The 26160-nt window shown below is 38.6% G+C and overlaps 1 long non-coding RNA gene across 1 annotated transcript; it reads left to right on the top strand.

Moving 5' to 3' along the window:
* The first annotated feature begins 5537 nt into the window (after nucleotides 1–5537).
* LOC124277734 lies at nucleotides 5538–11477 on the top strand. Its single transcript, XR_006898912.1, has 3 exons — nucleotides 5538–5664; nucleotides 5983–6117; nucleotides 11350–11477. It is a non-coding gene; the product is annotated as an uncharacterized LOC124277734 (long non-coding RNA).
* The last annotated feature ends 14683 nt before the right edge of the window (nucleotides 11478–26160 follow it).

Raw genomic sequence — 26160 nt, 5'->3', positions numbered from 1 at the left:
TACCCGTAATATACCACGTCATTCGCGTGACATGTTGATAAAAAAAATACGGGCGTTCATTGCTACAGCTCTGTATTTACTTCAATCTCATTATCATGAATGGAAGATGTGGTTCAGATGCAGGTGTTGGTGAATATACTTTTGTTTCAGCAGTGGGTACAAGTGTCATTGACTTTATTATCACTTCAAGTTCTTTATTCACATTGTGTCACAAATTCGATGTCGTTACGAGGTCTGAGTCTGATCATTTACCTGTACGATGATGTACGTTTCAGTCACGTGGCATACACGCCACTCAACGCGAGGATGGTAATGTAACACAGGATGCACGTGGCGAGGGTGCGAAGTTTAGATTTAAGTGGGATGAGGACAAGGTTGGCCAATTCAGGGATAATTTACTTTCACCTGATATATCTAGATTGCTTGAAAGCTTTTGTGATAACGTTCTTTCAGATATTAACAACGCAGTAACATTTCTTACAAATGCAATATGTCAAGCTGCACAGTGTATGAAACGCAAACATGGCATAAATAGACAGAAATTCACAACCTTGGTTTGATAAAGAGTGCACATTTCTAAGACATGAGAAAGACAGACTTCCAGGGGTGTTTTAGGCATTTTAACGATCGAGCATCGCTACGAAAGTATGTACACGCCAGAAACAATTGTACTTTAAGATCTAAAAAAAGAAATTACTACGGATCTGTAAAAGATAAATTACTTACAAATCTGAATAATTAAAATTGTTCTGGAACACCATGTGCAGGCTTTCTTCATCTAATAATTCTATTCCCAACATAACAATGGACTCGTGGTATACACATTTCAAAAAACATATTTCAACATACGGATACATTTAATGTCGATTTACATTCTATCGATCATGATATTGAAGAGAAGACAGATCAAGACAGCCCTAGAATACTTGACGCTCCTATTACAAGAGATGAGATCTGTGCAGCGATTACAGAACTAAAATCATCCAAGAGTGCTGGGCCTGATCATATTATAGCAGAATTTTTAAAGTCCTCACAGGATATTTTAGTTCCCTATATTCAGTTGCTATTCAATGTTCTGTTTGATCGAGCGTATTTTCCAGAATCGTGGTGTATGGGTCTTATTGTACCTATATACATAAAAAGGGGACACTAGTGTAGTTAGCAATTACAGAGGTATATCAATTACAAGTATCTTCAGCAAGCTGTACATACATATTCTGAATAATAGGCTAACATTTTGGTGCTCTTGCTTTGAAAAAATCGTTGAATCGCAAGCGGGTTTTCGCAAAGGTTACAGTACTATTGATAACATTTTTATCCTACAGTCCATTATTGAACGCTACCTCTCAAAAGAGAGCCAAAGTGTATGCATGTTTCATAGACTTTTCCAAAGCCTTCAACTTCGTGAAAAGGACAAACCTGTGGAATATTTTAAGGCTAAGAGGAGTAAGCAGAAAAATCCTTAAATCAATCCAAGCCCTCTATGCAAGTGTTAAAGCGTGTGTCAAATTTAATAATAATTTATCAACATGTTTTGATTGTCCATTGGGTCTACGACAAGGGTGTATCCTAAGCCCTCTTCTTTTTTCCATTCTTATCAATGAACTAGCTTATGAAATCGAAGCATGTTGCGTACCAGGAATTCAGCTTCATCCTGAACTTGTACAGTTATTTCTTCTTTTATTTGCTGATGATGTTGTGTTTATCTCTGATACAGTGTTTGGTTTACAGAAAAGACTTGATGTCCTAAAGATATTTTGTTCTGAGAATTGTTTGACGGTAAATATGGAAAAAACAAAGGTAATAGTCTTTAAGAAAGGTGGAAGACTGTCGAAGTATGAAAAATGGTTCTATAATGGTGTACAAATAGAATGTGTTTCCTGGTACAAATATCTAGGTATTTTATTCAGTAGGTCATTAGTATGGACCAAACACATAGAAAATGTATGTCTGCAGGCTAAGCAAGTTTTATTTGGTATTTTTAGATCACTGTCAATGTTTAAGCCATTACCTTTTCACTTGTTCTTTAAGATTTTCGACACCAAAGTTTGTCCAATTTTATTATACGGTGGGGACTGAATGTTGTTAACGAAATAGAAGTTATACATGTAGCAGCTTGTAAACGATTTCTAGGAATTAAATCCTCTGTTTCAGCGCATGTTGTGCGAGGCGAATGTGGAAGATATCCATTGTATATTTATACCATCAACAGGTCTATCAAATATTGGTGTAAAATATTGAAAATGTCAAATGAGCGATATGTAAAGAAATGTTATAACATGCTTGTACAAATGGAAAGTAATGGTTGCAGGAGCTGGGCATCTAGGATAAAGCATATATTAGAAGTCTATGGATTTGGATTTGTTTGGCAAGAACAGATGGTTCGAAGTGAAACGCTATTTTTAAATGAATTTCTTGGTAGACTCAAAGTTTCGTATCAACAGGACTGGCATTCTGCACTAATAAAAGGCACAAAAACATTTGGATACCCGTTGTTTAAACCTATGTTCGGTGTTGAATCTTATATCTTCATAGTTAGCTATTTTAAACATAGACGTGCGCTTGCTCAGTTGAGATCAGGGTCTCAGAAACTGGCAGGTATATTGGTGAGGCTAGAAATGACAGATTATGTAATATCTGTAAATTGCCATATATAGAAGATGAATATCACTTCTTACTTATTTGTAATAAATATCAAGTATTGCGGCGACTGTATATACCTTTACACTTTTATGAATATCCAACAATCCAAAAATTTAATACGCTTCTGCAATCATCAAATGCAAGCATCTTAAAACATTTATCGGCATATGTATATCAAGCTATGTTACTGAGACAGTCCTCATTATAACATATTTTCGCACTCTGTAATTCTCAAAGTGTAACCTGGGCCTATGGCCTATATTACTTTTCTGAAATAAACCACCATTGTATGCAATTTCATGTTATGCACAATTACTTTTTCCGTTTGTGTATTGAAGTCCTTATTAGACCAGGGAGGTATTATTTGCAGTTTAATTACTAGGTACAACAATCGGTATTGTCCCAAATGTTCCTCTTAAATGTATGCTAATGGCACTATCCATGATATTGAATGTCCCTCACCACCTACCGTGTCTTGACAGCTGTGACAGTAAGTAATCACAGTTACAACTGAGACGACATTTATGTCAATCTGATAAGATAACTATTGCATGTAGATATCTGTGTGACCAACCCTTTGTGGAGACCGTTTTGTATTTTCAGACGGCTGTATTTTGAGATCAGTTGAGTATATTGTATCTTTATCAAATGACAGTGTTTCTATTGGCGTTAGTTATATGTGTTTATGATTATGTTAAATGGGTAGATTTGTCCACTAGAATGTTACGTCAAGTGGTTGTCATTATGAAGTCATTACAGCGGAGATAGTGATAGGTGTAAACAACCAAACAGATTTAGCGGACGATACTGTTGCCGTCATTAGGAAAGTTGCATCCAGGAGGACAAGGACAGCGACTCTAAACATAAATCCGAAGAATTCGAAGCGATCTGCAACGGAGGCTTGACGGTTTACTAAACGCTCCTTCGGACTTGTACCTTAGCGACAACTTACGACGCTTGTTTTGACGCCTCGTGTCTCTAAAGATCAGCCGAACCAAATACTCGTTGTTGCTACGCATTCTCGGCCATTCATTCCTCCTCCTTTAACCATCTACAGTCCTTCCAGCCTCCCAAGGCCCAGGGAAGATCCGAGTTCTTCAGCAACCCATGCTTGTCGTAAGAGGTGGCTAACAGGATCGGTTGGTCAGGCTTCACACATGGCATCATATCCTAATTGCCGCATATAACTGGAATATTTCTGAGAGCAGTGCTAAACAAGATACAAAAACCCTCAAGACTTCGGAGACACTCAGTCGTCCTTCCCTTGTTGGATTTCGCTCTGAAGAATGTTCAACAACCAACTATTCGTCAATATTCAAGCTCTCCTTCTGTGAGTCTGTTGCCATCTCCTCCTCGGTGTCGACTATCTCCTCAACTATCTATGGTCAGATCTGGATTCTTCCTTCTTTATCAAGGATCGGGACCTACTGTCACACTACCGCCCGTGCGGTCATCGGCCAACTGACTGCCTTTCCAGATACAGGATATAAGGGACTTCGAGATACCATATTTTCTTTGAAGTTCTCTATAAACATAGCCAGACGGAATGTTTTTTAGCATATTTGTCTCCCTGTTTACCACAGGCATTTCATCATTTCCGGGAGATGTGTGTGGCTATTAAGGCCAATTCATACAGGGTTTTTGTGTCATCTTTAGGTAAAACCGGTGTAAGTTGATTATGATTACCGGAAATAATTATTTCATTAATGAGAACTATATCTCATATGTTTATTATTTTAAATGGGCAGTGGGGTACCTTCTAGTTAGAAGTTTCGTTATCAAAGACCCGAGTTCGATTTAAAACTGCATTTAGGCAATTAGAATAACGATATGTTTGATCGACAGTCATGATATCGGCATGTTATATTTCGCCTACATCCCAATTCGCCTAGGTTCATTATAAGACTAGGGGTGCAATTTCTAATCCCAATTAGCCTACATTATTTTGTATGCGAAATGGGATGTAGGCGAAGTGAGATGTAGGCGAATAAAGACTAAACCATAATATCATCTTACTCTCTAATTGCGGTTTAATTGCTCAAGCTTGGAAATTTACAGACAAACGTCTTTTGTCTCCTCATACGACCAGAAGGATTGTGTCTTTCATAGAGATGTACATTAAAAGGACTGTACCAATCATAAAGATAGACATAACGCGGACTGTACCAATCATAAATATAGACATAACACGGACTGTACCAATCATAAAGATAGACATAACGCTTCTGTACCAATCATAAAGATAGACATAACGCGGACTGTACCGATGTAGCATCTGGGTGTAGACGGTGTGTTGGTCTCATTATTGTTCTTGAAGGATTTGAACTGTATGGCCATTATTTAAACATTATGACGTTGAAAACAACCAGCTGTTAGCAAACACAAATCATTGGGTATTGTGGCGAAGGACGTAACGAGTGTATGCTATCCTCAAAAGCAATGTTTTGTTTGAAACTCTTCCGTTGATATGAAATATTCGATCCACTTTGAATGATACTTACATACTGCTACAGCAGTCATGGTCCCCTGCCCTCAGTTTGGTGTGGGGAGATCTATTGTGTCAACATTTGTTCTGGTGGCTGCCCTGGGAATATCTGCTTGTTCAACCATAGATATGAGGGTATTCGGACACTGATATCATATTTGAGAGATGCCTTAGAAAGTTGTACTTTATTACCCACGGTAAAGAAAAGTAACATAACATACAAAACTCATAATGTTTTATCAATGACATCTCCTTTCTCAATAATTATTATATAAAAACGTCAAAACCTTTTGAGAGAACCCAAATAATCGGCTCTGCAATTTCGACTCCGACTATTTGATGAGTATGTGGTTTTGAATCTATATCAGTTTGTTTGGAGTCAACATTAAACTTAACATGTTAATATCCAGAATGCAGAAACGGCTTTTACGGACAAGTCTGTCGCCCGTGTGGAGCTGGGTGTAACAACAGATGGTGTGACAAGACTCACGGTCACTGTACATGTAAAACCGGCTGGACGGGAACTCACTGCAACGGTAAGAACAGCCTTTGAACCTTCATTTGTTTGTTGTTTTCGTGTTTTCTTGCCACAAAAGTGTTCTCAACTATTATCTAACACGTCATGTTACTGGATAATAAGAGCCAGTTCTAGTTCACAGACATCACCCACCGTAGTTTTATTGATGACTCAGCAAAATGCAATTTATAGATATATCTAATCATATGACAGTATTAATTCATGACAGGTTCAGGCATATCTGGTCTACGAAACCAAACCAAAACCTCTTCGTGTTTCATGTCCAAGAACATTATGTTAATTCAAGGCACATGTGTATGCAATGTTCTCGTTCCAGAATGCGGGGGCGACTATTACATGGACGGGGGACACTGTGTAAAGTGTAGAACAGGGTGTAAGCCGCGGACTTGTGAGCATGACACCGGGAAGTGTACATGTACAGCTGGGTGGACTGGAGCCAGATGTGCCACACGTGCGTGTCAGAGGTTGTAGACAGGGGGTGTGTGTGTGTGTGTGTGTGTGTGTGTGTGTGTGTGTGTGTGTGTGTGTGTGTGTGTGTGTGTGTGTGTGTGTGTGTGTGTGTGTGTGTGTGTTTGAGGCTCAAATCAGCCATTTGCGTGCGTGACCTTTGTGTGACCTAGTCGATGTGGACAGTGAGTTTTGAACCCATAAGCCCCATTCCACTTTTAGATGAGTTCCCTTCGGATCGAGGTGTATGATCTTTAGGTTGACCTTAGTGGTCAGTGAATATTATTCAATTATTTTATGATTCGCAGACTCGACTTTTTATTGAATTTTATAAAATTTTATACAATTCTTATTACACTATGAATGTGAGGTGAATTGAGATGCTATTTATTAGGTCAAAAGCCAGTATTGTTCGAAATATCAGAGCGCATTTTGTTAAATCAAAGGTCGAGGTATCACTAGGCAGTTTAAAATTGATTATGCTGTCTTAAGATTTCATTCTTAAGGACTCGCGATTTGGCACAAGGAACAACTCAGGAGTTCTGGGTATTTAATTTTTATATCTGTGACCAATAAATGATTGTAGCTGTTAGCAAATAAAATTCATGGTGCCAAACGTTAATTTAGTGCGTGAATGGGGCGCAGCCTATATACAGGTTCCACTACACTAATGCAGAATCGCTTGCTCACTGAGCTTGGCCGTAACTGAAAGACTGTAATGTTCCCCTTCTGAAGATACTGAATATTGGCATTATCTTGCTGAAACAACTCCCTCTGGCGGTCAACGATCGGAACCCTGTGAATCCTGAAGATTGTGCCTCTCTAGTGAATAGCACTTACATTGCCCTGAAGGTGCACAAAGTTATATTTCTGCGGGTAGGATATGGCTCCCCACATCCTGACACCCCACCACCATATCAGTCAACCTGGGCGACACAATTCTTGGCAAAATGTTCATTTCGACGTTGATAGACACATACTCATCCGTCACGTCACTGAAGCAGAAAGCGTGATTCGTCGCTGAACCATACGCGTCACGATTCTTTCTACATTTTCAGAATCGAACGTTATTCATCACAGTACAGGGCCCAAATACGGTCTTCTGGCTTCTCGTAAATGATTGCAAATGGTTTGCGCCGAAACTCACCTCAACCTCTCCTCAGATGCAGTTGCTGTGACAGTTCGATTCTGCAAATGAAGTACCCGGATGTACTTATCCTGCGCTGCAGTGGTAATCAGAGATCTACCACTTGGAGGCCGATCTTGTTTAGAATTGGTTTGTTGATCGATCCACATAAACGACTGATGGTACACTGTTGAGCATTGAGGTGACGTTCAACGGCAGATCGAGATTCCCCAGCCTCAAGACATGCTTGTCGTAAAAGGCAACTAACGGGATCGGGTCGTCAGACTCGCTGACTTGGTTGGCACATGTCATCGTATCCCAGTTGACTAGATCAATGCTCATACTGTTGATTACTAGAGTGTCTGGTCCAGACTCCATTACTTACAGACAGCCGTCATATACCTGGAATATTCCTGAGTGTGGCGTTTAACAACCAACCAACCAACCAACTGAAGACATGGAATGTCTGTGTCGATTTGCACCAGTAGGTCGCGGCATATCGATATTGTGGCTAAAAATGGAAATGACCGTCTAAAAACAAACGGCCTAATATAGACAATGTCCCTGCTCACGATTCCTCAGAACTGCACGTGCATACAGCGAACCAATTTTTCCTCATGACATTTTCATGCATGCAAGGTGACACTTTCAAACGGAAACGTACATTAAAGGTTCCGTTTAAATATGCGTTTTTTGCATTTGTTACATGTACACAAACCAGCATCATAATGGCAAAATTAAAACAATCGAACACTAATTTTCACCTATGCGGTATTTTTGGGGAAAACTAACGGTTGTCTTATTTTCAGTTGTCTGGTGTGAGACATGATTCTGATAGCCTATCCAGAGTGGTGAAAAAGAAGATGTGTGTCGCAGTAGTTTTATTGAATTATCACTGCTCTTTGATCTTCATGTGTTGCACAGTACCGGTACGTAGGGCACAGCATTTGAGCGAACACCTGTTGAGATCTTCTGTGATCCAACTGCCCGATTAAGATGCCGCCAATGTAGCAGGAATATTGCTGAGTACGGCGTTAAACAACAAACTAACCAAAGACATTTTGCCATAAACATTTTGTGTTCGTGTATTCTATACTAAATGCGTGTCCTGCCTTTCTTGTGTACAGCAGTTAGACAAGATTACTGTTTGGATGTGAAAGTAATACTATACAAATGTAGCCAGACGGTTGTGTTCTGAATTTCAATGATGGTATGATTCATAAGCAGTGCAATGTTTGGGGCATATCTGTCTCCATGTTTACCATAGGCATTTCATCATTTCGAGGATGTGTGTGTGCCTATTTGGATCAATTTATATACGGGTTTTATGTCATCTTTAAAGTAAAACCCGTGTATTTGCCCATATAAAACAAAGGTCCAGACCTACATGATCTATGGGAGCGCCAATCGGGTTACCTGCAGAATAAGGTTCCAGTCAGATGTTCGATTGAGAGTTATTAATCATATTCTTGGACTATTGGTGGCATAATGTATTTCAAATAGGCGCGGTTGTTAAGATGTCAGTGAACATCCTATTTACTGACACAAAAATTATTGTCCTCCTGAGAGGGTACGTAAATCCCAAAACTTTCAAAGTTAAATGTTTGCTTACCCGATTTTTTAAACAAGTATATTTGTTATCCTTTAAAATTCGGCTAAACTTTCCTACAATCGCCAGCGGCTGAAGGGATTATTAATAAATCCAGCTAGGGTCCATGCAGGCAGCAAAGGTACTGTAAGCCCCATTGTCCCAAGTATGGTGATCTACCTTCAGTTGTTGGCGATCTTTAGCCCATTTTAACATTGTATTGTCAAATATAATTTTCTACTTTTCCTGACACCCCACCACCATATCGGTCAACCTGGGCGACACAAGTCTGCGCAAAATGTTCGTTTCGACGATGATAGACACATACCCATCCGTCACGGCACTGAAGCAGAAGGCGTGATTCGTCACTAAACCATACACGTCGCTAGTTTGGTAGATTCCAGAATCGACCGTTATAGACAGACATTTTATTCAGTAATAGGCCACTGGCCCAAAATACATTCATAAAAATGATAAGAAGTTACATGCGATTTACTATATAACGTTGTAGATTATCCCTGGTTTTCATAAAAACATCAGAATCTCTTTTTTACAACATTATATAAAAATAGGCACAAATTATTTATAACATTTATGTTTGTTGAAGTCATTATGTTTATAAAACTGTGTTGTGAAATAGGATGTTTCAAATATTTACCCAGAAACTTATTCCTTATATCTAAGTAGGCTTTACAATAAAGTAAAACATGTATTTCATCTTCAATTAAATTAAGATTATTTTTGTAGCAAAAGGACAGAATCTTGAATAATAAGGGACATTGTTATATCTACCGGTCTCAGAACTAAGTTTAAATTTACCGCATCTAAATTTTGTTAAACAATTTCTTAAATATGGGGCAATACCTAAACTGAGATAAGTTTCAACACTCAGGAGGGACTTGAAAAGTATATAATTAGAACACTTGGTTGTACTATGTAGGGATGAGTACCAATCTTGTGAAGATTAACACAATCTTTGCTTAAAACAGAAATGAAACCATCAATATCTCCAATATCCTGTGAAATCCAAACAAAGCCAAACCCAGATCTAAATAAAATATTCTTGATATGAGATGCCCATGTCGTCCGTCCAGATTCACCCAAAGACTTAAGCATTAAATAAAACTGATGAGGTAATCTACAACTTGGAAGAGTTAAAAGTCTACACCAATATTTAACTGCTCTTGACATATATGTAAGTTGAAGAGGAATCTGCCACATTCACCAAGAACCATATTGTTGCATGTAATTTTACCAACTTTTAAGAAATATTTACATGTCTTTATCTGGATTTGTTCAATGATTTTACAATGGGTAACACCCCAAATTTCTGAACCGTAACAAAGAATAGGTTTAACCATAGCATCAAATACTTTAAAAAGATCGGCACATGACAGATAACCTACTGTATTTTTATATCTAACGATAGCCATAAGGGCTTTATTGGCTTGAGAAGCAAGAGTAGTATGAGCTTTAGTCCAAACTAGCCTAGGAGTGAACACAATACCCAAGTACCTGTAGTATGAGACAACTTCCAGCCTTTGCCCATTAAGAAACCACTTTTAATACTGTCTAAGGGGCCCGCTATTCCTGAAAACAATAACTTTAAACAATAATCGACCGTTATTCGTCTCAGCAAAGGGCCAAAATAGGGTCTTCTGGCTTCGATTTACGATTACAAATGGTCAGCGCAGACACTCTCCTCAAACCAGTTCGATTCCGCAAATGAAGTACCCGGATGTACATATCCTGTGCTGTAGTAGTAATCCGAGGTTTACCACTTCGAGGCCGATCATGTGTAGAATTGGTTTACTGATATCGGTCCCATAAACGACAGATGGTACTCAGGTGAACAATGAGGTGACGCGAAACGGCTGATTGAGACTCTACAGCTTCCAGACATCCAATGGAAAAGGTTCGATTTACAGCAGTGAGTTGCGGCATAACGCTATTCTTTCATTCAACAATAAATGCAAATGACCTTCTAACGCAAAACGGCTTTATACAGGAAATGTCCCTGCTCACTACCCCTCAGAACTGCACGTGCATAGTGCGAACCACTTTTTCTCCATTACATTTTCATGCAAGTTGACACTTCGGAACGTAAACGTGGTTAAAGTTTCCGAAGATTTGTTCGTGCGCTGTGCATTCGTTCCATGTACACAAGCCAGAATCACAATGGCGAAATAATACTGAACCGCTAAAAACGTCACACCGATAGAGGTTTCTTAAAGCGCTCACTTAAATTCGCTCTAATTAACAATTAAAGGGAGGGTTGAGACAATAACGGTTAAAACATATTCTGGAATCACATTTAGATTTCACACAAACAAACTTCCCACAATCAACAACAAATAGTTGACAGCATTGGGAATAGCATACTGAGTCCTCGGAAATTAGTTGCGACTGATATTTCATGTATGTAATCAAAACAGCATTGGCAATTCAATGACATTGTCAATGTAAAGGACGATTGCAAATTACTACCTCTTCCTCTCTCTCTCTTTTGTTTGCAATGACAGGGTGTGGCAGCGGCATGTATGGTGTTGACTGTGCACAGGACTGTTCACCTGGGTGTGAGACGTTGGGATGTGACAGTTCAACTGGAGCGTGTCCGGGTGGACGTTGCAACCCCGGATGGACGAACGCTGATGCCGGACTTCAACTATGTGATCAAAGTAAGATACAAATCTGAGTAGGTAATGCATTCCGGGTTAGTCATTCAAAAACATTTTGCCATATTGTATCCTATGCTAAATACGTGTTTCGTGTACAGGAGTTAAATAAGAACATGGTTTGGATGTGAAAGTAATGCTATAGAAATGTAATCAGACGGTTGTGTTCAGAGTTTGAATGATGGTATGAATAATTAACAGAGTCATGGTTTCAGTATATTTGTCTCCCTGTTTCCAACAGGCATTTCATCATTTCAGAAGATGTGTTTGGCTATTAAGACCAATATATTTACATGGTTTAGTGTCACCTTTAGGTATAACCTCTGTATGTGTTAACTAGTATTGTTCCAGAATCGACCGTTATAGACAGACATTTTATTCAGTAATAGGCCACTGGCCCAAAATACATTCATAAATATGATAAGAAGTTACATGCGATTTACTATATAACGTTGTAGATTATCCCTGGTTTTCATAAAAACATCAGAATCTCTTTTTTTACAACATTATACAGAAATAGGCACAAATTATTTATAACATTTATGTTTGTTGAAGTCATTATGTTTATAAAACTGTGTTGTGAAATAGGATGTTTCAAATATTTACCCAGAAACTTATTCCTTATATCTAAGTAGGCTTTACAATAAAAGTAAAACATGTATTTCATCTTCAATTAAATTAAGATTATTTTTGTAGCAAAAGGACAGAATCTTGAATAATAAGGGACATTGTTATATCTACCGGTCTCAGAACTAAGTTTAAATTTACCGCATCTAAATTTTGTTAAACAATTTCTTAAATATGGGGCAATACCTAAACTGAGATAAAGTTTCAACACACAGGAGGGACTTGAAAAGTATATAATTAGAACACTTGGTTGTACTATGTGGGGATGAGTACCAATCTTGTGAAAGATTATCACACAATCTTTGCTTAAAAAACAGAAATGAAACCATCAATATCTCCAATATCCTGTGAAATCCAAACAAAGTCAAACCCAAATCTAAATAAAATATTCTTGATATGAGATGCCCATGTCGTCCGTCCAGATTCACCCAAAGACTTAAGCATTAAATAAAACTGATGAGGTAATCTACAATTTGGAAGAGTTAAAAGTCTACACCAATATTTAACTGCCCTTGACATATATGTAAAGTTGAAGAGGGAATCTGCCACATTCACCAGGAACCATATTGTTGCATGTAAATTTACCAACTTTTAAGAAATATTTACATGTCTTTATCTGGATTTGTTCAATGATTTTACAATGGGTAACACCCCAAATTTCTGAACCGTAACAAAGAATAGGTTTAACCGTAGCATCACATAATTTAAAAGATCGGCACATGACAGATAACCTACTCTTTTTACATCTAACGATAGCCATAAGAGCTTTATTGGCTTGAGAAGCAAGAGTAGTATGAGCTTTAGTCCAAACTAGCCTAGGAGAGAACACAATACCCAAGTCCCTGTAGTATGAGACAACTTCCAGCCTTTGCCCATTAAGAAACCACTTTTAATACTGTCTAAGGGGCCCGCTATTCCTGAAAACAATAACTTTAAACAATAATCGACCGTTATTCGTCTCAGCAAAGGGCCAAAATAGGGTCTTCTGGCTTCGATTTACGATTACAAATGGTCAGCGCAGACACTCTCCTCAAACCAGTTCGATTCCGCAAATGAAGTACCCGGATGTACATATCCTGTGCTGTAGTAGTAATCCGAGGTCTACCACTTCGAGGCCGATCATGTAGAATTGGTTTACTGATATCGGTCCCATAAACGATAGATGGTATTCTGGTGAACAATGAGGTGACGCGAAACGACTGATTGAGACTCTACAGCTTCCAGACATCCAATGGAAATGTTTCGATTTACAGCAGTGAGTTGCGGCATAACGCTATTCTTTCATTCAACAACAAATGTCAATGACCTTCTAACGCAAAACGGCTTTATACAGGAAATGTCCCTGCTCACTACCCCTCAGAACTGCACGTGCATACTGCGAACCATTTTTCTCCATTACATTTTCATGCAAGTTGACACTTCCGAACGTAAACGTGGTTAAAGTTTCCGAAGATTTGTTCGTGCACTATGCATTCGTTCCATGTACATAATCAATGCCAGAATCACAATGGCGAAATAATACTGAACTGCAAAAACGCCACACCGATAGAGGTTTCTTAAAGCACTCACTTTAATTCGCTCTAATTAACAATTAAAACGGAGGGTTGAGACAATGATGGTTAAAACATATTCTGGAATCACATTTAGATTTCACACAAACAAACTTCCACAATCAACAACAAATAGTTGACAGCATTGGGAATAGCATACTGAGTCTCGGAAATTAGTTGCGACTGATATTTCATGTATCTAATCAAAAACAGCATTGGCAATTCAATGACATTGTCAATATAAAGGACGATTGCAAATTACTACCTCTTCCTCTCTCTCTCTCTTGTTTGCAATGACAGGGTGTGGCAGCGGCATGTATGGTGTTGACTGTTACACAGGACTGTTCACCTGGGTGTGAGACGTTGGGATGTGACAGTTCAACTGGAGCGTGTCCGGGTGGACATTGCAACTCGGATGGACGAACACTGATGCCGGACTTCAACGATGTGATCAAAGTAAGATACAAATCTGAGTAGGTAATGCATTCCGGGTTAGTCATTCAAAAACATTTTGCCATATTGTATCCTATGCTAAATACGTGTTTCGTGTACAGGAGTTAAATAAGAACATGGTTTGGATGTGAAAGTAATGCTATAGAAATGTAATCAGACGGTTGTGTTCAGAGTTTGAATGATGGTATGAATAACTAACAGAGTCATGGTTTCAGTATATTTGTCTCCCTGTTTCCAACAGGCATTTCATCATTTCCAGAAGATGTGTTTGGCTATTAAGACCAATATATTTACATGGTTTGAGTGTCACCTTTAGGTATAACCTCTGTATGTGTTAACTAGTATTGTTCCAGAATCGACCGTTATAGACAGACATTTTATTCAGTAATAGGCCACTGGCCCAAAATACATTCATAAATATGATAAGAAGTTACATGCGATTTACTATATAACGTTGTAGATTATCCCTGGTTTTCATAAAAACATCAGAATCTCTTTTTTACAACATTATATAAAAATAGGCACAAATTATTTATAACATTTATGTTTGTTGAAGTCATTATGTTTATAAAACTGTGTTGTGAAATAGGATGTTTCAAATATTTACCCAGAAACGTATTCCTTATATCTAAAGTAGGCTTTACAATAAAGTAAAACATGTATTTCATCTTCAATTAAATTAAGAAAATTCTTGTAGCAAAAGGACAGAATCTTGAATGATAAGGGACATTGTTATATCTACCGGTCTCAGAACTAAGTTTAAATTTACCGCATCTAAATTTTGTTAAACAATTTCTTAAATATGGGGCAATACCTAAACTGAGATAAATTTCAACACTCAGGAGGGACTTGAAAAGTATATAATTAGAACCTTGGTTGTACTATGTAGGGGATGAGTACCAATCTTGTGAAAGATTATCACACAATCTTTGCTTAAAAACAGAAATGAAACCATCAATATCTCCAATATCCTGTGAAATCCAAACAAAGCCAAACCCAAATCTAAATAAAATATTCTTGATATGAGATGCCCATGTCGTCCGTGCAGATTCACCCAAAGACTTAAGCATTAAATAAAACTGATGAGGTAATCTACAATTCGGAAGAGTTAAAAGTCTACACCAATATTTAACTGCTCTTGACATATATGTAAGTTGAAGAAGGAATCTGCCACATTCACCAAGAACCATATTGTTGCATGTAATTTTACCAACTTTTAAGAAATATTTACATGTCTTTATCTGGATTTGTTCAATGATTTTACAATGGGTAAAACCCCAAATTTCTGAACCGTAACAAAGAATAGGTTTAACCATAGCATCAAATACTTTAAAAGATCGGCACATGACAGATAACCTACTCCTTTTTTATATCTAGCGATAGCCATAAAGGGCTTTATCGGCTTGAGAAGCAAGAGTAGTGTGAGCTTTAGTCCAAACTAGCCTAGGAGTGAACACAATACCCCAAGTCCCTGTAGTATGAGACAACTTCCAGCCTTTGCCCATTAAGAAACCACTTTTAATACTGTCTAAGGGGCCCGCTATTCCTGAAAACAATAACTTTAAACAATAATCGACCGTTATTCGTCTCAGCAAAGGGCCAAAATAGGGTCTTCTGGCTTCGATTTACGATTACAAATGGTCAGCGCAGACACTCTCCTCAAAACCAGTTCGATTCCGCAAATGAAGTACCCGGATGTACATATCCTGTGCTGTAGTAGTAATCCGAGGTCTACCACTTCGAGGCCGATCATGTATTGTAGAATTGGTTTACTGATATCGGTCCCATAAACGATAGATGGTACTCTGGTGAACAATGAGGTGACGCGAGAACGACTGATTGAGACTCTACAGCTTCCAGACATCCAATGGAAATGTTTCGATTTACAGCAGTGAGTTGCGGCATAACGCTATTCTTTCATTCAACAACAAATGCCAATGACCTTCTAACGCAAAACGGCTTTATACAGGAAATGTCCCTGCTCACTACCCCTCAGAACTGCACGTGCATGCATACTGCGAACCATTTTTTCTCCATTACATTTTCATGCAAGTTGACACTTCCGAACGTAAACGTGGTTAAAGTTTCCGAAGATTTGTTCGTGCACTATGCATTCGTTCCATGTACATAATCAATGCCAGAATCACAATGGCGAAATAATACTGAACTGCAAAAAACGCCACACCGATAGAGGTTTCTTAAAGCACTCACTTTAATTCGCTCTAATTAACAATTAAAACGGAGGGTTGAGACAATTATGGTTAAAACATATTCTGGAATCACATTTAGATTTCACACAAACAAACTTCCCACAATCAACAACAAATAGTTGACAGCATTGGGAATAGCATACTGAGCCTCGGAAATTAGTTGCGACTGATATTTCATGTATGTAATAAAAAACAGCATTGGCAATTCAATGACATTGTCAATATAAAGGACGATTGCAAATTACTACCTCTTCCTCTCTCTCTCTCTTGTTTGCAATGACAGGGTGTGGCAGCGGTAAGTATGGTGTTGACTGTGCACAGGACTGTTCACCTGGGTGTGAGACGTTGGGATGTGACAGTTCAACTGGAGCGTGTGCGGGTGGACGTTGCAACCCCGGATGGACGAACACTGATGCCGGACTTCAACGATGTGATCAAAGTAAGATACAAATCTGAGTAGGTAATGCATTCCGGGTTAGTCATTCAAAACATTTTGCCATATTGTATCCTATGCTAAATACGTGTTTCGTGTACAGGAGTTAAATAAGAACATGGTTTGGATGTGAAAGTAATGCTATAGAAATGTAATCAGACGGTTGTGTTCAGAGTTTGAATGATGGTATGAATAATTAACAGAGTCATGGTTTCAGTATATTTGTCTCCCTGTTTCCAACAGGCATTTCATCATTTCAGAAGATGTGTTTGGCTATTAAGACCAATATATTTACATGGTTTAGTGTCACCTTTAGGTATAACCTCTGTATGTGTTAACTAGTATTGTTCCAGAATCGACCGTTATAGACAGACATTTTATTCAGTAATAGGCCACTGGCCCAAAATACATTCATAAATATGATAAGAAGTTACATGCGATTTACTATATAACGTTGTAGATTATCCCTGGTTTTCATAAAAACATCAGAATCTCTTTTTACAACATTATATAAAATAGGCACAAATTATTTATAACATTTATGTTTGTTGAAGTCATTATGTTTATAAAACTGTGTTGTGAAATAGGATGTTTCAAATATTTACCCAGAAACGTATTCCTTATATCTAAGTAGGCTTTACAATAAAAGTAAAACATGTATTTCATCTTCAATTAAATTAAGAAAATTCTTGTAGCAAAAGGACAGAATCTTGAATGATAAGGGACATTGTTATATCTACCGGTCTCAGAACTAAGTTTAAATTTACCGCATCTAAATTTTGTTAAACAATTTCTTAAATATGGGGCAATACCTAAACTGAGATAAGTTTCAACACTCAGGAGGGACTTGAAAAGTATATAATTAGAACACTTGGTTGTACTATGTAGGGATGAGTACCAATCTTGTGAAAGATTATCACACAATCTTTGCTTAAAACAGAAATGGAAACCATCAATATCTCCAATATCCTGTGAAATCCAAACAAAGCCAAACCCAAATCTAAATAAAATATTCTTGATATGAGATGCCCATGTCGTCCGTGCAGATTCACCCAAAGACTTAAGCATTAAATAAAACTGATGAGGTAATCTACAATTCGGAAGAGTTAAAAGTCTACACCAATATTTAACTGCTCTTGACATATATGTAAGTTGAAGAAGGAATCTGCCACATTCACCAAGAACCATATTGTTGCATGTAATTTTACCAACTTTTAAGAAATATTTACATGTCTTTATCTGGATTTGTTCAATGATTTTACAATGGGTAAAACCCCCAAATTTCTGAACCGTAACAAAGAATAGGTTTAACCATAGCATCAAATACTTTAAAAGATCGGCACATGACAGATAACCTACTCTTCCTATATCTAACGATAGCCATAAAGGGCTTTATCGGCTTGAGAAGCAAGAGTAGTGTGAGCTTTAGTCCAAACTAGCCTAGGAGTGAACACAATACCCAAGTCCCTGTAGTATGAGACAACTTCCAGCCTTTGCCCATTAAGAAACCACTTTAAATACTGTCTAAAGGGGGCCCGCTATTCCTGAAAACAATAACTTTAAACAATAATCGACCGTTATTCGTCTCAGCAAAGGGCCAAAATAGGGTCTTCTGGTTTCGATTTACGATTACAAATGGTCAGCGCAGACACTCTCCTCAAACCAGTTCGATTCCGCAAATGAAGTACCCGGATGTACATATCCTGTGCTGTAGTAGTAATCCGAGGTCTACCACTTCGAGGCCGATCATGTGTAGAATTGGTTTACTGATATCAGTCCCATAAACGATAGATGGTATTCTGGTGAACAATGAGGTGACGCGAAACGACTGATTGAGACTCTACAGCTTCCAGACATCCAATGGAAATGTTTCGATTTACAGCAGTGAGTTGCGGCATAACGCTATTCTTTCATTCAACAACAAATGTCAATGACCTTCTAACGCAAAACGGCTTTATACAGGAAATGTCCTGCTCACTACCCCTCAGAACTGCACGTGCATACTGCGAACCATTTTTCTCCATTACATGTTCATGCAAGTTGACACTTCCGAACGTAAACGTGGTTAAAGTTTCCGAAGATTTGTTCGTGGGCTGTGCATTCGTTTATGTACACAAGCCAGAATCACAATGGCGAAATAATACTGAACCGCTAAAAACGCCACACCGAAAGAGGTTTCTTAAAGCACTCACTTTAATTCGCTCTAATTAACAATTAAAAGGGAGGGTTGAGACAATTACGGTTAAAACATATTCTGGAATCACATTTAGATTTCACACAAACAAACTTCCACAATCAACAACAAATAGTTGACAGCATTGGGAATAGCATACTGAGTCTCGGAAATAAGTTGCGACTGATATTTCATGTATGTGATAAAAACAGCATTGGCAATTCAATGACATTGTCAATATAAAGGACGATTGCAAATTACTACCTCTTCCTCTCTCTCTCTCTTGTTTGCAATGACAGGGTGTGGCAGCGGCAGAGTATGGTGTTGACTGTGCACAGGACTGTTCACCTGGGTGTGAGACGTTGGGATGTGACAGTTCAACTGGAGCGTGTCCGGGTGGACGTTGCAACCCCGGATGGACGAACACTGATGCCGGACTTCAACGATGTGATCAAAGTAAGATACAAATCTGAGTAGGTAATGCATTCCGGGTTAGTCATTCAAAAACATTTTGCCATATTTTATCCTATGCTTAATACGTGTTTCGTGTACAGGAGTTAAAATAAGAACATGGTTTGGATGTGAAAGTAATGCTATAGAAATGTAGCCAGACGGTTGTGTTCAGAGTTTGAATGATGGTATGAATAATTGACAGAGTCATGGCTTCAGTATATTTGTCTCCCTGTTTCCAACAGGCATTTCATCATTTCCAGAAGATGTGTTTGGCTATTAAGACCAATATATTTACATGGTTTAGTGTCACCTTTAGGTGTAACCTCTGTATGTGTTAACTAGTATTGTTCCAGAATCGACCGTTATAGACAGACATTTTATTCAGTAATAGGCCACTGGCCCAAATACATTCATAAATATGATAAGAAGTTACATGCGATTTACTATATAACGTTGTAGATTATCCCTGGTTTTCATAAAAACATCAGAATCTCTTTTTTTACAACATTATATAAAAATAGGCACAAAATTATTTATAACATTTATGTTTGTTGAAGTCATTATGTTTATAAAACTGTGTTGTGAAATAGGATGTTTCAAATATTTACCCAGAAACGTATTCCTTATATCTAAGAAGTAGGCTTTACAATAAAGTAAAACATGTATTTCATCTTCAATTAAATTAAGATTATTTTTGTAGCAAAAAGGACAGAATCTTGAATAATAAGGGACATTGTTATATCTACCGGTCTCAGAACTAAGTTTAAATTTACCGCATCTAAATTTTGTTAAACAATTTCTTAAATATGGGGCAATACCTAAACTGAGATAAGTTTCAACATTCAGGAGGGACTTGAAAAGTATATAATTAGAACACTTGGTTGTACTATGTAGGGATGAGTACCAATCTTGTGAAAGATTATCACACAATCTTTGCTTAAAACAGAAATGAAACCATCAATATCTCCAATATCCTGTGAAATCCAAACAAAGCTAAACCCAAATCTAAATAAAATATTCTTGATATGAGATGCCCATGTCGTCCGTCCAGATTCACCCAAAGACTTAAGCATTAAATAAAACTGATGAGGTAATCTACAACTTGGAAGAGTTAAAAGTCTACACCAATATTTAACTGCTCTTGACATATATGTAAGTTGAAGAAGGAATCTGCCACATTCACCAAGAACCATATTGTTGCATGTAATTTTACCAACTTTTAAGAAATATTTACATGTCTTTATCTGGATTTGTTCAATGATTTTACAATGGGTAAAACCCCAAATTTCTGAACCGTAACAAAGAATAGGTTTAACCATAGCATCAAATACTTTAAAAAGATCGGCACATGACAGATAACCTACTCTTTTTTATATCTAACGATAGCCATAAGGGCTTTATCGGCTTGAGAAGCAAGAGTAGTGTGAGCTTTAGTCCAAACTAGCCTAGGAGTGAACACAATACCCAAGTCCCTGTAGTATGAGACAACTTCCAGCCTTTGCCCATTAAGAAACCACTTTTAATACTGTCTAAGGGGCCCGCTATTCCTGAAAACAATAACTTTAAACAATAATCGACCGTTATTCGTCTCAGCAAAGGGCCAAAATAGGGTCTTCTGGTTTCGATTTACGATTACAAATGGTCAGCGCAGACACTCTCCTCAAACCAGTTCGATTCCGCAAATGAAGTACCCGGATGTATATATCCTGTGCTGTAGTAGTAATCCGAGGTCTACCACTTCGAGGCCGATCATGTGTAGAATTGGTTTACTGATATCGGTCCCATAAACGATAGATGGTATTCTGGTGAACAATGAGGTGACGCGAAACGACTGATTGAGACTCTACAGCTTCCAGACATCCAATGGAAATGTTTCGATTTACAGCAGTGAGTTGCGGCATAACGCTATTCTTTCATTCAACAACAAATGCAAATGACCTTCTAACGCAAAACGGCTTTATACAGGAAATGTCCCTGCTCACTACCCCTCAGAACTGCACGTGCATACTGCGAACCATTTTTCTCCATTACATTTTCATGCAAGTTGACACTTCCGAACGTAAACGTGGTTAAAGTTTCCGAAGATTTGTTCGTGCGCTGTGCATTCGTTCATGTTCACAAGCCAGAATCAGAATGGCGGAATAATACTGAACCGCTAAAAACGCCACACCGAAAGAGGTTTCTTAAAGCACTCACTTTAATTCGCTCTAATTAACAATTAAAAGGGAGGGTTGAGACAATTACGGTTAAAACATATTCTGGAATCACATTTAGATTTCACACAAACAAACTTCCCACAATCAACAACAAATAGTTGACAGAATTGGGAATAGCATACTGAGCCTCGGAAATTAGTTGCGACTGATATTTCATGTATGTAATCAAAACAGCATTGGCAATTCGATGACATTGTCAATATAAAGGACGATTGCAAATTACTACCTCTTCCTCTCTCTCTCTCTCTTGTTTGCAATGACAGGGTGTGGCAGCGGCAGAGGTATGGTGTTGACTGTGCACAGGACTGTTCACCTGGGTGTGACGTTGGGATGTGACAGTTCAACTGGAGCGTGTCCGGGTGGACGTTGCAACCCCGGATGGACGAACACTGATGCCGGACTTCAACGATGTGATCAAAGTAAGATACAAATCTGAGTAGGTAATGCATCCCGGGTTAGTCATTCAAAACATTTTGCCATATTGTATCCTATGCTTAATACGTGTTTCGTGTACAGGAGTTAAATAAGAACATGGTTTGGATGTGAAAGTAATTCTATAGAAATGTAGCCAGACGGTTGTGTTCAGAGTTTGAATGATGGTATGAATAATTAACAGAGTCATGGTTTCAGTATATTTGTCTCCCTGTTTCCAACAGGCATTTCATCATTTCCAGAAGATGTGTTTGGCTATTAAGACCAATATATTTACATGGTTTAGTGCCACCTTTAGGTATAACCTCTGTATGTGTTAACTAGTATTGTCGGAAAGGATTATGTTAGTGGGAACTATATCTCAGATGTTTATTATTTTAAATGGGTAGTTTAATTGTAGTTAAACTCTGGTCGTTACGGGGAATGCCCAGGTTCGATTGCCTATATGGGGACAATGTGTGAAGCCCATACAACAAGACTATTGCTAAATGCAGTGTGAAGTTACTCTCACACTCTCATTATTGTTGCAAACAATGTTTGTATTTTGAGTGCTATAAGAGTTGAGTTGAGTTGGGTTTTATGTCACATCGGCATTATCCCAACCATAGTTACGGGAAAAAGTCTGCATTAATAAACATTGTAAGTACAGAGTCAAAATGAGTTTTATTTCAAAACATATATCCATTACAGTGTCATTTAAAAAACACAAGCACTAAATTGAAAGGCAGGCAATTTGTGAGTGACATTACACAGTTACAATTTATGATACAATCAACTTCCCTCAGGTAGTTCACTATCAGATGAGCGCTCACGCGAGAGAACAGATCTGTCAGATTTGTTGCATCATAGTGTGAGTCCCTTGCAGACAGTCAAGCAGAATATGCTTGATGGTAAAAACCTCATCGCAAGAGACACACATGGGGGACCCATCCCCATCCGTTTTCAGCAGATAGTCATGTGTAAACCGACTGTGGCCAATACGCCATCGTCGTAAAATTACCTCATCACGTCTTGACTGACAACCCAAGTAGGTATAACCAATTGTTGGCTTCAGTTCATACAGTTTATTTCTTCCTTCTTGAGTGTCCCACCTCTTTTGCATGAGGTCCCGAGTATAGCTTTTGATAGTGGGTTTGAAATCACTGTACGGGATCAGCAGTGGAGATAAGGGCTTGTCAAGAGCTGCTTTAGCTGCAGCATTGGCTTTTGTGTTACCTGCTATGCCGACGTGACCCGGCAACCAGCAGAGTACGATGTCACATTGGCCAGTAGAAAGGTCGTTGTAAAGTTCTAAAATGTCCAGAATGATTGGGTGACTTGAAGTTACGTTCTGAAGTGCTTGAAGGCAAGATAGTGAATCTGTAAAAACGATGAAGTTTTTGGAATGATTCTGCTGAGAAGATAGCTTTGGCCTCGGCAGTGAGAATGGAACTGTTGTCGGGAATCCTAGAGGGGACAGTCTTGGATCCAAAGACTGTAGCACTGGCAACTTGGCCCTCATCCTCTGTGAAAATGGATCCATGGGTGTCATACTTGGAACGTAGCTGGATGTATTCCTGCTGGAACACCAAAGGATTTGTTTCGGACTTTTTGAGTTTAGTGAGGGTAAGGTCGACCTGTGGTTTCACCATCTGCCAGGGTGGTGAAGACAGAAGCCGGTAAGGTGCTATGATGTTGAGATTAATTTTAGCTGCAGGTATGTGTGGTTGAATTCTGATTCTAAGTGGTGGAACCAGGCTTGGCAGTTTAGGAAACAGGTTTTCATAGAGAGGGTTGAAAACACAATTGTATGCTGGATTGGACTGATTTCAAAGTAATTTAGTGATATACTGCAGTGAAAGTTTAATGCGGCGTTGTTCAAGGGAAGGTTCGTTAGCCTCGCATATAGTCTGTAAAAGCTCCCAGGAAGAGCCTCAGGCCTTGGTGGTGGATAGAATCTAATTTTTCTAAATTGCTTTTGCAGGCTCCACCATAAACAATGGAGCCGTAGTCTAGTTTAGAGCGAACCAAAGATCTGTACAAGTGAAGGAGAGTAGTCTGATCCCCTCCCCACTCTGTAATTGAAACGACCTTTAGTAAGTCCAGAGCCTTCAAGCACTTGGTTTTCAGATATTTTATGTGTGGTAAGAATGTAAGGTGACGATCGAATATAAGTCCCAGGAATTTGGCCTCTTCTACTACCTTGATAGGAGTACCATCTAAAGATAGGTCTGGATCCTTGTGTGGTTTGTATTTACGACAAAAGTGAATACAATTGAAAACTTAAAAGCCATTTTCATTGGCCCATTTTGGATTTTGTTAAGACAGAGTTGTAGCTGCCTTTCTATTGCGTGCATGTTCTTACCACCCATCAACACAACTGTTCAAGATGTTAGTGAGGCTGTTAATTTTGATGCTAAAAGGGTGACAGGCAGGATGCTGCCTTGAGGGACGCCCTGATCTTGGTGGAAATAATCAGACAATGTGGAACCTACCCGTACTTGAAATTGTCTGTTGTTTAAAAACTGAGATATGAACTGAGGTAATCTGCCCCTCAATCCAAATTCATGTACATCTTTTAAGATACCATGTTTCCACGTTGTATCGTATGCTTTTCTAAATCGAAAAAGATAGATACTGTATGCTGTTTGTTGACAATGGAATTTTTATAAAAGATTCCAGACGCACCAGATGGTGAATGGTACTTCGGTTCTTTCGGAAACCACATTGGAGGTCACTAAGGAGGTTATTCGTCTCCAAGTACCAGATTAATCGATTGTTGACCATGCGCTCCATGGTTTTACAAACACAGCTAGTTAGTGATATAGGACAGTAGTTTGAGGGATCAGTATGATCCTGGCCAGGTTTGGGTATAGGGATGATAATGGCATTGTGTCACGAAGGAGGAAAGTTGCAGGTTGTCCAAATGTTGTCCTCATCAAATATATTGAGTAGTGTTTCCAAACTTGAATCAGGGAGGTGTTTGAGGAGCTGATAATGAATATCATCAGCTCCTGCCGCAGTGTCGTGAGCCTGCCCCAGGGAGGCAGGCTCACGGAGAGAAAACTAATTCATGGAGAGGAAACGTTTTATTGTAATCCTCACTATTATCAGAGTTAAAATGGACTGATTTCTTTTCTTGTTGCGTTTGGTATTTCTGGAACTTGGGCTTATAATTTGTGGAAGAGGAGTGGTTTGCCAAAGTTTCGCCAAGTTTATTTGCAATTTCAAATTTATTTGTTAAAAGAGAGTTACCATCTTTGAGATGGCGAACACCAGATTTGGATCCTTTGCCCTTAATCTTGTGAATCATGTTCCACACCTTGGACATGGGGGTGCAGGAGTTGATTTTGGACACATATTTCCTCCATGACCGGCGTTTAGTTTGTTTAAATGTACGTCTTGCCCTGGCATTTGTCATTTTAACGGCATTCAGGTTATGCACAGTAGGATGTTGTCGGAAGTATTTTTCCGCCTTCTTCCTATTTTTCCTAGCTTGTTTGCAGTTTGTATCAAACCATGGTTTGCGTATGTGCGGGTTTGCAGAGGACTTAGGAATGGTTTCGTCTCCAATAGTATTTAAGATATCAGAAAATAGTTCCATGGGATCAGGAACATTCCTGAAGTTGTCCGGTATAAGTTTTTCAGAGCAAGAGTGGTCACTTCCACAAAGGCCATTGTGGACCGACCATTCAAACTCGTTTAAGAGATTGGAATCTGTAAGTGATAGATCAAGTGCAGAGTATGTTCCAGTGGCAGGATTGAGATAGGTGTTTGATCCATCGTTGAAGATGCATAGATCATTATTGGAGAGAAATTTTCAAGGACCTTTCCCTTATTATTTGTATCAGTACTCCCCCATAGAGGGTTATGGCCGTTCAAGTCGCCCATGATTATGCAGGGCTTTGGGAGTTGATCATACAAGTTCTGAAGATCTGATAGGTGGACAGTTGAGGAGGGCGGAAGATAGAGTGAACATAGTGTAAACCCTATGTTCAGAGTCATGCGGACAGCAACAGTTTGTAGGTTGGTGTTAAGTGGAACAGGGCTATGGAGGATGCCCTGCCTCACCAGGATAGAAGTGCCTCCTGTAGCTTTTACACCGGGAGGAGAAAAGGAGTGGTAGGAACTG

This window comes from Haliotis rubra, unplaced genomic scaffold (genome assembly GCF_003918875.1).
Source record: "Haliotis rubra isolate DU_JTF1 unplaced genomic scaffold, ASM391887v1 Scf2263, whole genome shotgun sequence".
Taxonomy (NCBI): Eukaryota; Metazoa; Mollusca; class Gastropoda; order Lepetellida; family Haliotidae; genus Haliotis; species Haliotis rubra.
This window is presented reverse-complemented; position numbering and strand designations above follow the sequence as displayed.